General features: G+C 36.1%; 1 protein-coding gene and 1 pseudogene across 4 annotated transcripts in view; both read right to left on the bottom strand.

The window, feature by feature from the left end:
• The window catches only part of Polr3F (RNA polymerase III subunit F), an 85,413-nt gene that overhangs the window by 64,463 nt on the left and 4,856 nt on the right, over positions 1-16,094 (bottom strand). The window lies entirely within an intron of this gene.
• Positions 1,868-3,500, bottom strand: LOC148955331 (uncharacterized; annotated as a pseudogene).

Raw genomic sequence — 16,094 nt, 5'->3', positions numbered from 1 at the left:
TTCGGGAAATGGTGGAAGTGGAAGGGGTGTTAGTTGCCTTCCAATCACTTTCGACTATTAAAAAGGGCACACGCCACTCCCATTTCCAGTTGAATGAGCCGTTTTCAAAGTTACTATGACAACTTCTTTGATACGAAGTGCCCTGCTCCAAACAAAAAAAAAAAAAAACAATACATTGTGCCAACATCGTTCTTATATGCCCCAGGGTATAATTTAGAAACCTTGCCCTGAGGGTTGTGGGGGAGTGTCCTCCTCAAAAACTTAATTTCTATTTGGAAATTAACTACGCTGAACAAAATGGCTATCTCAAAATTTTGATTGGATGTGTTTGGGGAAATGGTGGGCGTGGAAGGGGTGTTAGTTCCCTTCCAATCACTTTCGACTATTAAAAAGGGCACAAGCCACTCCAATTTCCAATCAAATGGGCCCTTTTCGAAGTTTCTACTACAACTCCTTCTATACGAAGTGCCCTGGTCTAAAACCAAGGAAAAAAATAATAATACATTGTGCCAACATCGTTCTTTACTTAAGCAGCGCTATTGCGCTGCCTATGATATAATCTTCTACTTTAATAGATGTATAACCACCCACCCCTCCAATGGGACCATATGTAACCCTGGGCTACACACACGAATTCAGCCCAGCCAGAATACGAATTCTGCCCAGCCAGAATACAAATTGGGTCCAGCTGGGCTTGCGATGGCTATTTTTTTTTTTTCTTTAATAAAATCTTATCTTACAGACAAAACTTCTGAAGAAAACACTATAAAAATTAACTTCTTACTTGGGAACCTGAAAATATTATTAAATAGATATCTTCTGCATTTTATAAAGTTAACTGAAAGACAACTATCATATTGACAATTTCATGGTAGTCATGTGATTGTACAACAGCCAGCCTTGCATAATTATGTTATTGTAAATCAAATATAGGGAGGATTGATACAAGACATTAGAGCATATCGGAGTGTCATTATTGATGTTAAAAAGTAACGATCAAAATCTAGTAGTGTTGAGAGTTGATTTTAAGTAGAAACTTAGGAAGGGTAACTATCTTCTCAGTAGTTCCAATGTTTTTAGATTCTGGATTTTTAGATTGGGCATGTTTTTTTCAAATTTTGCATTAGTGATCCTTAATTTTTGCTGATCTTAGGTTGTGAGCCTAGCGCCAGCCTTAGCATTTAGGCCAGCATTTTGTTGAAACCAAAGTATGTTATCCATCCTATTCTCGTAAAAATGCTGCCAAAACGACCTCACATAAGTCCAAAAAAAGGAACTGATCAGTGTACAGCTTATGATTGTAATTAAGATGAATAATCAAGTTTGATGAATTTTGATGGTTGCAGTCAATGGCTATGTATAGATTGTCTTGAAATGACTAAGCCAGAGTATGATCTCCTAACAAAGATCACAAGGCATATTGGATGCAAATGACATTATCCAATGTGTAAGGGGGACAAACAAGCAAAACTAAATGCATTGGGAATCCAGAATGCCATTACCAAATCCCTTGAACCACTTCAACCAACCTTAGCAGTCATTCAGGATGTTGATGTCTAAAATGTCTTTTAGTGAGCTTAAAAGTGAATTGATTCTTCCAGTTTCAAAAATTGTATAAAAGGTATATGGACTACCATTTAGTCCTTTGACCCGTTGACTTCAAAATAGTATCTTTAAGCAGTCAGTCTTGCTCTTCTGAAAAACAGCACTTGAAAATAAAAATAACCTCAATTTGGTAAATAACAGGTCCTCACTATGAAAGCCATTATTTCTGATGATGGGTTGTGGGAAATGCGGGTAATTGAGATGCCGCTCCCAAGCAGTTTAAGGCCTATAGGCTGGACTGCACCTATATGGCTCTTCCTACTCATTCCTGCTCTTTTATTATTTTATTCAACACAAGAGAAAGACATAGGCTTTTCGCATTGTCGAACTCTATTAATAAACCAACACCTTTTCCATTGTCTTCTGCATGATTTAGTAATCGTTGATCAATTTGTCTCTTCTTTAGGATACCAATGGACATCTTAAATATTTATCTATCAGCATGCCAAGGCAGGTTAGAATTCAGGATTGCAGTGTAAGTATTTGATATAATACCAATAGAGTTGAGGCGCTTGAGGAGAATACTCTCCTCACTCAGTGACTGGCAATCAAATAAGACATGCTGGATTGTTTCATCAGCTGAAAAGCAGACATGGCATAGAGGGGAATAATGTAACTTCAAATTAAATAACAAACTATTGAGAACACCAGATTTCAGTCAGATATATAGCCTAGCATAGTATGTAGTCTAACATGAAAGGGCAATAAAATCAATTTACTGTGACTAACTTTAGATCTTTGCCTAATAATATCTCTTATAATGAGGGCAGAAGAAGGAATTGGGTTTAACAAGGAAGCGATGGCTGTTAGTAAATCAGCAGTATCATTATAATTGATACCTTTATGACTTGGAACATATTGAAAATATATCTGATTGCCTATGGCCTGAAGGTTCAGAAGTTGTCTTCTAATATTATATAAGTCTTTATCATTGGCAATTCTATTAATATTTTAGAAAAAAAGTATTGCACATTTGGAGTCAAAAAGGCAAAGGATATTTTCAGCTACTATACCATAATTTACAATGACATCTAGGGCCAGGTGAATAGCACATGATTCGGTAGACAAAATAGAAGATCTCCATGGAGGGGGAGAATAAAGGATAAGGGCCAGGGATGGGATAAATGCTCTTGCTCCAGCTCTCTCATCCTGGACAGATCCATCTGAATAATTTTTTCTATGATTAGGGTATATTTTTGTAATTTATTCAGCAAAAATAGTTTGGAACTCATAATTGGAAATCAGATTTTTAATTATCAGAATAAGTTGTGCTTGAAAATTGGTGGACTCATTCTTCATTGTGGGATTTCAGTAAAAGGATATGCATAAGGGAAATATTGACTCAAGTTTGGGACCTCCACTTGAAACTGATTCCAAGATGTATTGGCACTGGGGAAAACTTCCTTCAGAGCAAAGGTATGTTTATATACAACATGCTTGATTCCATAAGCCTGGATTTGCAAGAAATATTTATTTCTTTGACAGGATGCTCTTTCACTTAGTAACACCAATCCAGACAACGGTTTTAATTTGAACAGCAGAGTATGCTTATGCAGTCCCAAAGCTATTTGAATAGCAGAATTTTGCAAAGAGTCAAGGGTCTTAAATGTGGATGGGGGACCAATGCAGAAAAATTAAATGCCATATTCTAGATTAGAACAGATTTATAACTTGTAGAAATCCAAGATAAGTTCAGGGTGGCATCCCCATTTACTTCTAGCAAGTCTCTTTAAAACGCGAAGTCTCTCAATGATCATAGATTTCAAAGAATTAATATGTTCATGCCACAACAGTTTGGAATCCATCCTTTGGCCAAGTAGCTTCACTGAGTTGCAATATAGGATCTCACTAGAGAGATTTTTAACCGTCTTGGATGATATCATATTTACGGCCATCATTAGGCTGCTTCTCATGATTGAGTTGGCTCATAAAAATGGTGAACCTTTGAAATTAGGATGCTAAAACTAATACTTGGGCTGAAATTGGAACATGTGGACCGTTTAGCTTCCTTTCATGCCAGTTTCACTTTGGCAGATATCTGCTTATAATGGATTGCTGTTGAGGGTGATGGGTTCTTTTGAAACATTTTATAAGCCTTAATTTTTGCCTGAACTGCAGCCTTATATTCCTTATTCCACCAGTTCTTAGGTCTCTTGGAGTCTTTGTTTGAATTCAACTTAGTCATAGGCATGGCAGATTTAGATGACAGGATCGTTTACATGTGGGTCTCAATGACATTAATATCAGAATTAGTTGAGACAAAGACAAAATCTACTTCCTTTAATCTCTCACAAAACATGGACCAATTACCTTTGGAATTCTTCAATGTTTGTATGTGGGGTTTTGGAGAATAGCATAAATTTTAAATTGATTTAAGTATTGGAGTGATCTGATTGTAGTAAGGGCCCTTCACCATCTGGACTTGATCATAGAATGAAGATGGGCCAAGTAACAAGTCAATGGTTAAAACAGCATTGGAGGAAATGTTATACCGGGTGAAAGGAATGAAAAGCAGAGTATTTGGAAAATTAGACAAAATATTCTCTATGCCTCTTTAGTGTTGTAAAACTTACTTTAAAGTAAAAACTTGGTAAGTAAAATTGGTTAAGTAAGGTAAAATCAGTAAAATAAGGTAAAATTGGTAAAATAAGGTATTCCCTAGGAAGTATAGGGTAAAATTGGTGTTTTAGAGTTGCTCAGTAGCTACAAGACCAGTTCAGCATTTCTTTTCCTGGGCTGAAAAATTCTGATTCTTCCGAGCTTAAAAAAAAGTACTTGTCACTTCACCTAGAGTTTCATCAATTTAATTAACAGTCTAGTTTATCCCTTTGTTAATCTTGTACCTAGAGTAAAACCTCCACTTGGACAGTTCTCGAAAGCGGCTCCATATTTTTTCGGGAAAATTGGTATCTAGGGATATTCTTGCATAAGAAACGATCTAAATAGGCCAGAAGTCTGGGAAAATTCGTTAAGAGCGTTAATTTTGGTTTCTGGAAATGACGTCATGTAGTAAAAATTACAATGACGTTATACACGTAATATACTTCATGACATCATATGAAAACGTCATGTATTGCAATTGACGTCACGTAATAAAATGTGGAATGACGTCATGTATGTAATGTACTTCATGACACCATATGATGACTTCATGTAATTAAAATTGCAATGTCGTCATGTACGTAATGTACTTTATGACTTCATATGATGTCATTCATATCCAGGTTGCAGCGGTAGCTAGCAACCTAGAAAACTTACTCCATATAGGAAACTTACCGTCTCTTTGCTTGAACAACAAGGAACACATATTGGCTTGCACATAAAACAAGTAGCTACATCCACGATATTCTACGTATATGGATTTTTCTCTCTCTCTCTTTCTCTTCAGATAGCTTGGCACTGGAACATCGTAGATAGCTGTTTAATGGCTCATTTTAAATCAAATTCAGGTGGTTAAAAAGTATTTTGTACTTAAAAAAATTATTTTTAAAATATAGTCAACTTTTTACGAAAAACTGCATTTTACTATAGCACATTTTATAGCTCATTTTATTCACATCAGAAATTTGGCAAATCTATGTGCTTTAGTAATTAAAACAAAATATATAAAATAAAATCAATATTTTTAGAAAAAACTTTTGCCATTATAAGAAGCTTGTAGATATAGTTATGTAAAACTAGAATAATTCCTGAAAGTTTTAATTAAAATAATTTTATTTAATTGAGTAGTTCAAAAAAACTTATGGTGTCTGAGCAATAATGTTAGTTTTTTAATTCAAACCTGAAAAATACCAGAAAGTTTCGAAATTAGTTTGGTTTTCCTTTTGCTTAAAGTGACTCGTTATGTCAAGCTGAGGTTCCAAATGTAGTCAGTCATTTATCTAACGAAATGTCTGTTGTAAGTCCCAAAAAAACAAAAATTGTAGTTACAATTACTATAAATGGTGATTCTTGGGAACCAATACCAGAACTATCGAACGTGATATGATGTGAAAATTGACAGCCAGGACCATCAATTGCGGGTATTACGGGCAGCTATAACACCAATACGGGTAGCTATAACACCAATACGGGCAGCTAAAGCAAATCTCATTTTTAAATTGTCTGAAGTAATCAAAATCCAAAAACGTGTCATGCAACGCCAAACATGTGAACAAGTCAATGAAAATCAACCTGGACAGCAAGAACCAAAACGTGTCGAAAATGAAAAAGATAGCAATGAGGATTGCGTTTGGGATTTTGACTAGGATTATTTCACCTTTGCCTGCCATACCTTTGTAAAAAAAAACAAAGGCTTGGCGACATGTATTCCATAATGACAAAAGACAAGCCAAGATAAAACAAACCAAACAAACTGAAAATGATAGCGAGAATGTTAGGCTTTGGATTTTGACGTGGATATGGTCATCAATGCCTACATTGCCTTTGAAAACCAAAAACCTGGACTAGATAAATCGTTGGAAGAAAATAAGTTTTTGCCCCACCACCTGAACAATTAAAGAAACAAATGTTCGGCGATATGTCTTTCATAATGAAAAAAGACAAGCCGAGGCAAAAGAAGAAGTTTTTGTCCCACCACCTGAACAAATAAAAGAAACAAAGGTTCGGCGATATGTCTTTCATTATTACAAAAGACAAGCTGAGGCAAAAGTTAAAGGTACAATAAAAAAAAATGTAATTTTACTAAGGTACTACTTCTAATTTCTCCCTAAACTCAAAATTTTCCAAAATTCTACTTTAGAAGCTTTTTTAAATATTTCTAAAGCGCTAAGACATAGAGCGCAGCAAACATCAGAATCGACTTTAGAGGACAAATTATGTTATGGGAAGTTTTTTTTAAATCCCCCTCCCCCCCCCCAAACTCAAAATTTTATAAAATTCTACTTTAGAAGCTTTTTAAATATTTCTAAAGTACTAATTGATAGAGCCCTACAAACATCAGAATTGACTTTAAAGGACAAGTTATGTCATGGGAAGATGTTTTCTAAACCCCTCTTCCCCCAAACTCAAAAATTTGTAAAATTCTACTTTAGAGGCTTTTTAAATATTCCTAAAGCGCTAAGACACAGAGCGCTGCAAACATCAGAATCGACTTTAGAGGACAAATTATGTTATGGGAAGATGTTTTGAAATCCCCCTTCCCCCCAAACTCGGAAATTTTCTAAAATTCTACTGAAGAAGCTTTTTAAATATTTCTAAAGCACTAATTGATAGAGCGCTACAAACATCAGAATTGACTTTAGAGGACAAGTTATGTCATGGAAAGATGTTTTTGAAATCCCCCCTCCCTCCAATCTCAAAAAATTTTAAATTCTACTTTAGAAGCTTTTTACATATTTTATAGAGAAGGGGAATTCTCTGTAAAATATTGTCCGGAGGGAATTTGACGGGGAGAGGTACACTTTACGTTGGATGAAATTTCCACGGAGGAGTTCCGTGAGGGGGAGGGTATATTTCATAGAGGGTGAGCCATATTTACCGGCATTATTTGAAAAACGAACAGAAATTATGCCATATATGAAGGGTTGCCCCTCCTCAATACCTTATTCTTGACGCTAAAGTTTGAGCGTCAAACTTTATGAAGAACCGCGTTATTGCAATTATATCTGTCTGGTTTATATGCAAAGTAACACAAGAGACAAAATTAACGAACAAGAGAGTAGTGAAGAATTATGGTTTACAAAGTAATATTTGGCAGGGATAGTCACTAGTGATAAATCACTAGGGGTGGCAACATGATTGGATGATATTCGGGAATTCGGGGAACCAAATTTTATGGCACATAGATTTTTGGGGAAATCCCCAAAAATTTGGGAATAGTGCAAGCCCTGCTTGATTTCTAATCAGGAAAATCGAAGTACTTAACCATACGAGAAAAGCTTCGACATTGCGGTTGACGTAATAAAGAATGGCCGTAAAATTAATTCAAAGTCAACCAACGCCGCCGCCTCTGCCGGCGGCGGCGCGCGTGCGCCGCTCCGGTGAAGTTGCGAAACTTCAGCGAAGGTCAACCGAGCCTCTCGTTGGCGGCGTTCAATTTATGCACCAGCGTGGTGCTGGGGTCAAGCTAAGATACAGAGCGCTACAAACATCAGAATCGACTTTAGAGGACAAATTATGTTATGGGAAGATGTTTTTGAAATGCCCCTTCACCCCAAACTCAAAATTTTCAAAAATTCTACTTTAGAAGCTTTTTAAATATTTCTAAAGCACTAATTTATAGAGCGCTACAAACATCAGAATTGACTTTAGAGGACAAGTTATGTCATGGGAAGAGTTTTTTGAAATCCTCCCCCCCCCCCAAACTAAAAATTTTTTAATATTCTACTTTAGAAGCTTTTTAAATATTTCTAAAGCATTCATATATAGAACGCTACAAATATCAGAATTGACTTTAGAGGACAAATTATGTTATCGGAAGATGTTTTTGAAATCCCACTTCCCCCAAACTCAAAATTTTCTAAAATTCTACTTTAGAAGCTTCTGAAACATTTCTAAACCACTAATAGATAGAGCACTACAAATATCAGAATCGACTTTAGAGGACAAGTTATGTCATGGGAGGATGTTTTTGAAATACCATTTCCCCCCAAACTCAAAATTTTCCAAAATTCTACTTTAGAAGCTTTTTTAAATATTTCTAAAGCGCTAAGACATAGAGCCCTCGATTTTAGAGGGCAAGTTATGTCATGGGAAGATGTTTTTGAAATCCCCCTTCGCCCCAAACTCAGAATTTTCCAAAATTCTACTTTAGGAGCTTTTTTAAACATTTCTAAAGGCTTAAGACATAGAGCATTGCAAACATCAGAATCGACTTTAGAGGACAAATTATGTTATGGGAAGATGTTTTTGAAATCCCCTTTCCCCCCCAAACTCAAAATTTTCTAAAATTCTACTTTAGAAGCTTTTTAAGTATTTCTAAAGCACTAATTGATAGAACGCTACAAACATCAGAATTTATTTTAGAGGACAAGTTATGTCATATGAAGATGTTTTTGAAATCCCCCTTCCCTCCAAACTCAAAATTTCCAAAAATTTTACTTTAGAAGTTTTTTTTTAAATATTTCTAAAGCGCTAAGTCACAGGGCGCTGCAAACATCATAATCAACTTTAGAGGACAAGTTATGTCAAGGGAAGATGTTTTGAAATCCCCATTCCCCCAAACTCAAAATTTTCTAAAATTCTACTTAAGAACCTTTTTTAAATATTTCTAAAGCACTAATTGATAGAGCGCTACAAACATCAGAATTGACTTTAGAGGACAAATTATGTTATGGGAAGATGTTTTTGAAATCCCCTTCCACCCAAACTCAAAATTTTCTAAAATTCTACTTAAGAAGCTTTTTAAATATTTCTAAAGTGCTAAGACACAGAGCGCTGCAAACCTCAGAATCAACTTTAGAGGACAAATTATGTTATGGGAAGATGTTCTTGAAATCCCCCTTCCCCCCAAACTTAATTTTTTTTTAATTCTACTTTAGAAGCTTTTTAAATATTTTACAGAGAGGGGGGATTCTCTGTAAAATATTGCCTGGAGGGAATTTGACGGGGAGAGGTACACTTTACGTTGGATGAAATTTCCACGAAGGAGTTCCGTGAGGGAGAGAGGTATATTTCGTAGAGGGTGAGCCATATTTACCGGCATTATTTGAGAAACAAACAGAAATTATGCCACATATGAAGGGTTGCCCCTCCTCAATACCTTATTCTTGACGCTAAAGTTTGACTGTTTACTAAAATTGAAACACAGGGGCTGTTTAATTAGAATAGGAAGCTTTTTTAAAAGTCCTAACAGCTTTAGCATAAAGAGCAAGGTATTGAGGAGGGGCGACCCTTCATATCTGGAATAAATCTGCCAAAACTAATACGCCGATTGTGTTTTAATTTTTCATGCATTGTGAGCCAAAATCGAAAAAGCATTAGTTGAAAAACGTTCAGAAATTAAATAAAAAACAAGTTTTTTTTTAACTGAAAGTAAGGAGCGATATTAAAACTTAAAACGAACAATAATTATTCCGTATGTGAAAGGGGCTGTCCCTTCCTCAACCCCTCGCTCTTTACTCTAGAGTAACGAAAAGATCAAGGCATTGAGGAGGGGACAGTCCCTTTCATATACGGAATAACTGCTGTTCGTTTTAAGTTTTAATGTCGCTCCTTATTTTCAGTTAAAAAAAAACTCGTTTTTTCACTTAATCTCATAAAGACGATACTTTTGTCAACATATGAAGAACCGTGTATATTGCAATTATATCTGTCTGGTTTATATGCAAACTAATACAAGAGACGAAAATTAACGAACAAGAGAGTAGTGAAGAATTATGGTTTACAAAGTAATATTTGGCAGGGATAGTCACTAGTGATAAATCACTAGGGGTGGCAACATGATTGGATGATTTCCGGGAATTCGGGGAACCAAATTTTATGGCACATAGATTTTTAAGGGAAATCTCCAAAAATTTGGGAGTAGTGCAAGCCCTGCTTGATTTCTAATCAGGAAAATCGAAATACTTAACCATACGAGAAAAGAAAAGCTTCAACTTTGCGGTTGACACGATAAGAATTGCCGCAAAATTAATTCAAAGTCAACCAAACGCCGCCACCTCTGCCGGCGGCGGCGTGCGTGCGGCGCGCCGGCGAAGTTGCGACACTTCAGCGGCGGTCAACCAAGCCTCTCGCAATTCTCCTTTAGAAGCTTTTTTTAAATATTTCTAAAGCGCTAAGACTCAGAGCACTGCAAACATCAGAATCGACTTTAGAGGACAAATTATGTTATGGGAAGATGTTTTGAAATCCCCCTTCAACCCAAACTCAAAATTTTCTAAAATTCTACTTTAGAAGCTTTTTCAATATGTTAAAGCACTAATAGATGGAGCGCTAAAAACATCAAAATCGACTTTAGAGGACAAATTATGTTATGGGAAGATGTTTTTGAAATCCCCCTTTTCCCCAAACTCAAAATTTTCAAAAATTCTACTTTAGAAGCTTTTTAAATATCTCTAAAGCACTAATTGATAAAGCACTAAAAACATCAGAATCGACTTTAGAAGACAATTTATGTCATGGGGAGATGTTTTTGAAATCCCCCTTCCCTCAAACTAAAAAATTTCTAAAATTCTACTTTAGAAGCTTTTTAAATATTTTACAGAGGGGGGGATTCTCAGCAAGGAAAGAATTATCCGGAGGGAATTTGACGGGGGGAGGTATACTTTACGTTGGATGAAATTTCCACGGAGGAGTTCCGTGAGAGGGAGGGGTATATTTCAAAGAGCGTGGGCTAGATTTACCGCCATCATTTCAAAAACAAACAGAAATTATGCCCCATATGAAGGGTTGCCCTCTTAAACGTCCAATTATTTACGCTAAAGTTTTATTGTTTTCTAAAATTGAAACGCATGGGCTATTAAATAAAAATAAGAAGCTTTTTAAAAAATGCTAAAAGTTTAAGCGTAACGAGCAATGTATAGAAAAGAGGGTGACTCCTTATATCCGGAATAAATCGGCCAAAACTAATGCGCCAATTATGTTTTAATTGTTCATGCACTGTGAGCCAAAATCGAACCAGCATTAGTTGAAAAACGTTAAGAAATTAAATAAAAAACAAGTTTTTTTAACTGAAAGTAAGGAGCGACGTTAAAACTTAAAACGAACAATAATTATTCCGTAAATGAAAGGGGCTGTCCCCTCCTCAGCCCCTCACTTTTTACGCTAGAGTAGCGTAAAGAGCAAGACGTTGAGGAGGGGACAGTCCCTTTCATATACGGAATAATTGCTGTTCGTTTTAAGTTTTAAAGTCGCTGCTTACTTTCAGTTAAAAAAAAACATGTTTTTATTACTTAATCTCATAAAGACGATGCTTTTGTCAACCTATGAAGAACCGTGTATATTGCAACTGTAGCTGTCTTGTTTATATGCAAAGTAACAGACGAGACGAAAATTAACGAACAAGAGAGTAATGAAGAATTATCGTATACAAAGTAATATTTGGCAGGGATAGTCACTAGTGATAAATCACTAGGGGTGGCAACATGATTGAATGATTTTCGGGGATCCGGGGAACCAAATTTTTTTTGGGGTGGCACATAGCTTTTTGGGGAAATCCCCAAAAATTTGGGAATAGTGCAAGCCCAGCTTGCTTTCTATTCAGGAAAATCGAAATACTTAACCATACGAGAAAAGAAAAGCTTCGACTTTGCGGTTGACCTAATAAAGAATTGCCGCAAAATTAATTAAAAGTCAACCAATCGCCACCGCCTCTGCTGGCGGCGGCGCGCGAGCGGCGCACCGGCGACGTTGTGACACTTCAGTGGCGGTCAACCGAGCCTCTCATTGGCGGCATTCAGTTGATGCGCCGGCGTGGTGCTGGGGTCAAGCTAAGACACAGAGCGCTACAAACATCAAAATCGACTCTAGAGGACAAATTATGTTACGGGAAGATGTTTTTGAAATCCCCCTTCCCCCCAAACTCAAAATTTTCTAAACTTCTACTTTAGAAGCTTTTTAAATATTTCTAAAGCACTAATTGATAGAGCGCTACAAACATCAGAATTGACTTTAGAGGACAAGTTATGTCATGGGAAGATGTTTTTAAAATCCCCCTCCCCCCAAACTCAAAAATTTCTAAAAATCTGCTTTAGAAGCTTTTTAGATATTTCTAAAGAACGTCTAGATAGAGCGCTACAAATAACAAAATCAACTTCAGAGGACAAATTATGTCATGGGAATATGTATTTGAAATCCGCCGTCCCCCCAAATTCAAAATTTTCCAAAATTCTACTTTAGAAGTTTTTTAAATATTTACAAAGCACTAATAGATAGAGCGCTACAAATACCAGAATCGACTTTAGAGGACAAATTATGTTATGGAAAGATGTTTTTGAAATTGCCCCAAACTGAAATTTTTCCAAAATTCTACTTCAAAAGCATTTTTAAATATTTCTAAAGCACTAAGACATAGAGCGCTACAAACATCAGAATCGACTTGAGAGGCCAAATTATGTTATGGGAAGATGTTTTTGAAATCCTCCTTCGCCCCAAACTCAAAATTTTGTAAAATTCTAGCCTTTTTTTCCATGGGGGGGGGAGGTGTTTTCCCCGGGGGTAAAGTATTTGGGCAGTTTGAAGTCAGAAAATAATTCTTTCTAGGTATAGGGCCACTAAAATATTACAGAAGAATAGCTAAGTATCTGTAAATTTTGTTAACTAAAAAAAAAAAAAAAAAAATCCTAGCATAAAGTAAATGTAATGTTTCATTTAAGTGTTTTTTGAACAAACTTCAGTGCCGACCCGGAAGCATTACGGTTTCTGCCAAAGTGAAATTTATACAACCTGGGACTAAACAAGCCGAATCGTTTCGTCAACCATGTGGGCCCAACACTAGGATATTTGCATCTGTTAGGAAGCGACTATTTCAAATGCAAGAAAAACGCATACTAAGTTGGCCCATCTTTCCAATATATTCATGACCCAATTCACTGTTATCTTTGTTCGACTATTCCCCGCCATTTAACAATGAAAGAATTATGAAAGCCGCAAATGATATTACAAGTTATAGCTCCAGTCTGTAAATGACAATTATTAAAATATGTCTTGCAATTTTTGTGAAATAAATTTCTGTGGTGGTATTATTCAATTTTCTACTGTTGAGGCAGTCTTAGAGTTGTATTATAGCCATGGTATGTTAATGAGAAGTAGGAATTGTGTTAACTGTGGCTATATTTGCATAGAATACAGAAATTTCTTCTATTACCAGAAGTCTATGCTTATTCCTATCCGAGGTGGCTTCGAATATTCTCAGGTTAAGTGTAATTTTTCAAAATCGATCTATGACAAAACATGGATGGATGGTTCACGCCTTTCTCTGCTAAAAATTTTCCGTTTTATGATGATTTGGCTTCAAATACCGCCTCCAAGGGAAGATTTCATGATCAACAATGTTACTTGTTGTAAAAAAAAACCTTTGCGGATTGGAGCCAGTTCTGCACAGAGGATTGTATGTACATGTCATTCAAACTCCACTCCTTGGGGAGGAGACGGAGTCATTGTTGAGATAGATGAAGCCAAATTTGGGAAGCGTAAATATAATCGTGGTCGGATTGTCGAGGGTGCTTGGGTATTTGGTGGAATAGTTTCTGTACTGGATAGAAGTAGTGCCACATTGTTGGGAATTATCCAAAACCAAATCCTGCCAAAGACAACAATTATCAGTGACTGTTGGAGGGCCTACGATTGCCTGACTAGCCAGGGCTATCAGCATTTACGCGTCAACCACAGCATAAATTTTGTTGACCCTGCAACAAGTGTTCACACACAAAACATCGAGAGACACTGGCGTGAAATTCGAGACAACACACCCAGATATGGCAGAAGATAAAAACATATGGAAGGATATCTGGCAGAGCACTATTTCAAAAAAAAAATATTCAATCTCCTCGAGAATGCACCATTTCATGAAATATATATCGGAGCTTTATAACCCCAACTAATTTGTTTTTTATGGGTATTATTTACTAATTAATTTTTAAAACGTTGTAACAGAAAATTTGGCAATTTATAGCATCTAACCCCAGTTGTTCTTAAATCAATTCAAATGTTTTTTTTCCAAATAGTTTAGTGCAGCAATATTCATTCTTGAAGCTACGAGACGTTATTGAAGTGTAAATAGGGAGGGGGAGAGAGGGGGCTGAAGTACATATTTAACTATAGAATAATCGGTACTTGTGCATTATAAATAACCCACCGCTATACACGAAAGAAGTTAAGTTTGGTTACTGCTAATGAAATGAAATAAAATAGGATGAAAATATAATAGTTTATAAACTAATTTGGGCTATATATTTGCACATTAGGGGGTGGGGGGTAAATAATACCATATATTAAATATGTAACCTAAACTAGGTACCTTTTTCCCTCCCTAAACCCAAAAAAAACAACAGTTTAAATATTGTAAGCGCAATAAGAAATCACGCTTTGCGATCCGTTTATCTAACAAATACCCGTTTGTCTGGTTTCCTTGTACAGTCTATAGCAGTTGGTTATTTATAATGCACAAGTACCAAATAATCTATATTCGTTTAGATTATTTTTTTTTTGAGACCCCTTAACATTTTGAGTTGGGTAACCACATAAAACATATTCAAACAGCTTAACCCTATAATGTTGAAAAATTTAGTTTTTCCTTTTTTACATCTGCGATTTAATATGTGTAAAAAATACTGGAACTTATATAAAAATTTTCTTTGAGGGTGGAAAGGTTAGCTGCAACGGGATTTGATACCAGGGGGAGGGCGGAGGCGGTGGTCAGCAACCAGCTCGCGGTGCCCCTGCTTATACTAATCTAAGATGACCATTTCGTTGCAACGTGTTGCACCGGAATCATACTCTAAAATCTGGTTGATAATTTGCCTGTCTAAAAAATTTGTCTGAGTTTCGTAAAAGGGGGAAACACCTCCTTAAAGTCAAAGATTTACATAAAACTCATACCATCAAATTTGTGGTTCTAGGCAAACCCCCCCCCCCCCACGGAAAATATCCCCCCATGGAAAATAAGGCTTTCCAAATTTCAAATTATCAACCAGATTTTAGAGTATGAAGGGGGAATGGGATGAATGTCAATTTTAAATTCTTGGTCAACATGCCTGATACGCTATGCAGGCGTGCCTTTCCAAAAACTAACAAACAAGTATGTGTCCAATAAGAGAGTCATGCATACTCCAGCCATTTACCCGTGCCCCAGCTATTTGAACATTTGCCTCTCAATTACATGGACTATCTGTCTTGGCTTTTCTCTTTCTACAGTTAGCCATGTCTTGATGCAACCTACTGCAAAATACTTGATAACTTCAATTCAAAATCAAAGGAACATGACAGGCAAAATATCTTCCCTAGACATAACTTGTCCTCTAAAGTCGATTCTGATATTTGTAGCACTCTATGTGTTAGCGCTTTAGAAAAATTTAAAACGCTTCTAAAGTAGAATTGTGGAAAATTTTGAGTTTGGGGGGAAGGAGGATTTCAAAAACATCTTCCCATAACATAATTTGTCCTCTAAAGTCGATTCTGATGTTTGCAGCGCTCTATGTCTTAGTGCTTTAGAAATATTTAAAAAAGCTTCTAAAATAGAATTTTAGAAAATTTTGAGTTTGGGAGAGGGGGACTTCAAAACATCTTCCCATGACATAACTTGTCCTCTAAAGTCAGTTCTGATGTTTGTAGCGCTCTATCAATTAGTGCTTTAGAAATATTTAAAAAGCTTCTGAAGCAGACTTTTAGAAAATTTTCAGTTTGGGGGGAAAAGGGGATTACAAAACATCTTCCCATAACATAATTTGTCCTCTAAAGTTGATTCTGATGTTTGCAGCGCTCTATGTCTTAGCGCTTTAGAAATATTTAAAAAGCTTCTAAAGTAGAATTTTAGAAATTTTTGAGTTTGGGGGAGGGGGATTTCAAAAATCTTCCCATGACATAACTTGTCCTCTAAATTCAATTCTGAT

This window comes from Artemia sp. Qi Xiang Cuo, chromosome 2 (assembly GCF_049724085.1).
Source record: "Artemia sp. Qi Xiang Cuo chromosome 2, ASM4972408v1, whole genome shotgun sequence".
NCBI lineage: Eukaryota > Metazoa > Arthropoda > Branchiopoda > Anostraca > Artemiidae > Artemia > Artemia sp. Qi Xiang Cuo.
This window is presented reverse-complemented; position numbering and strand designations above follow the sequence as displayed.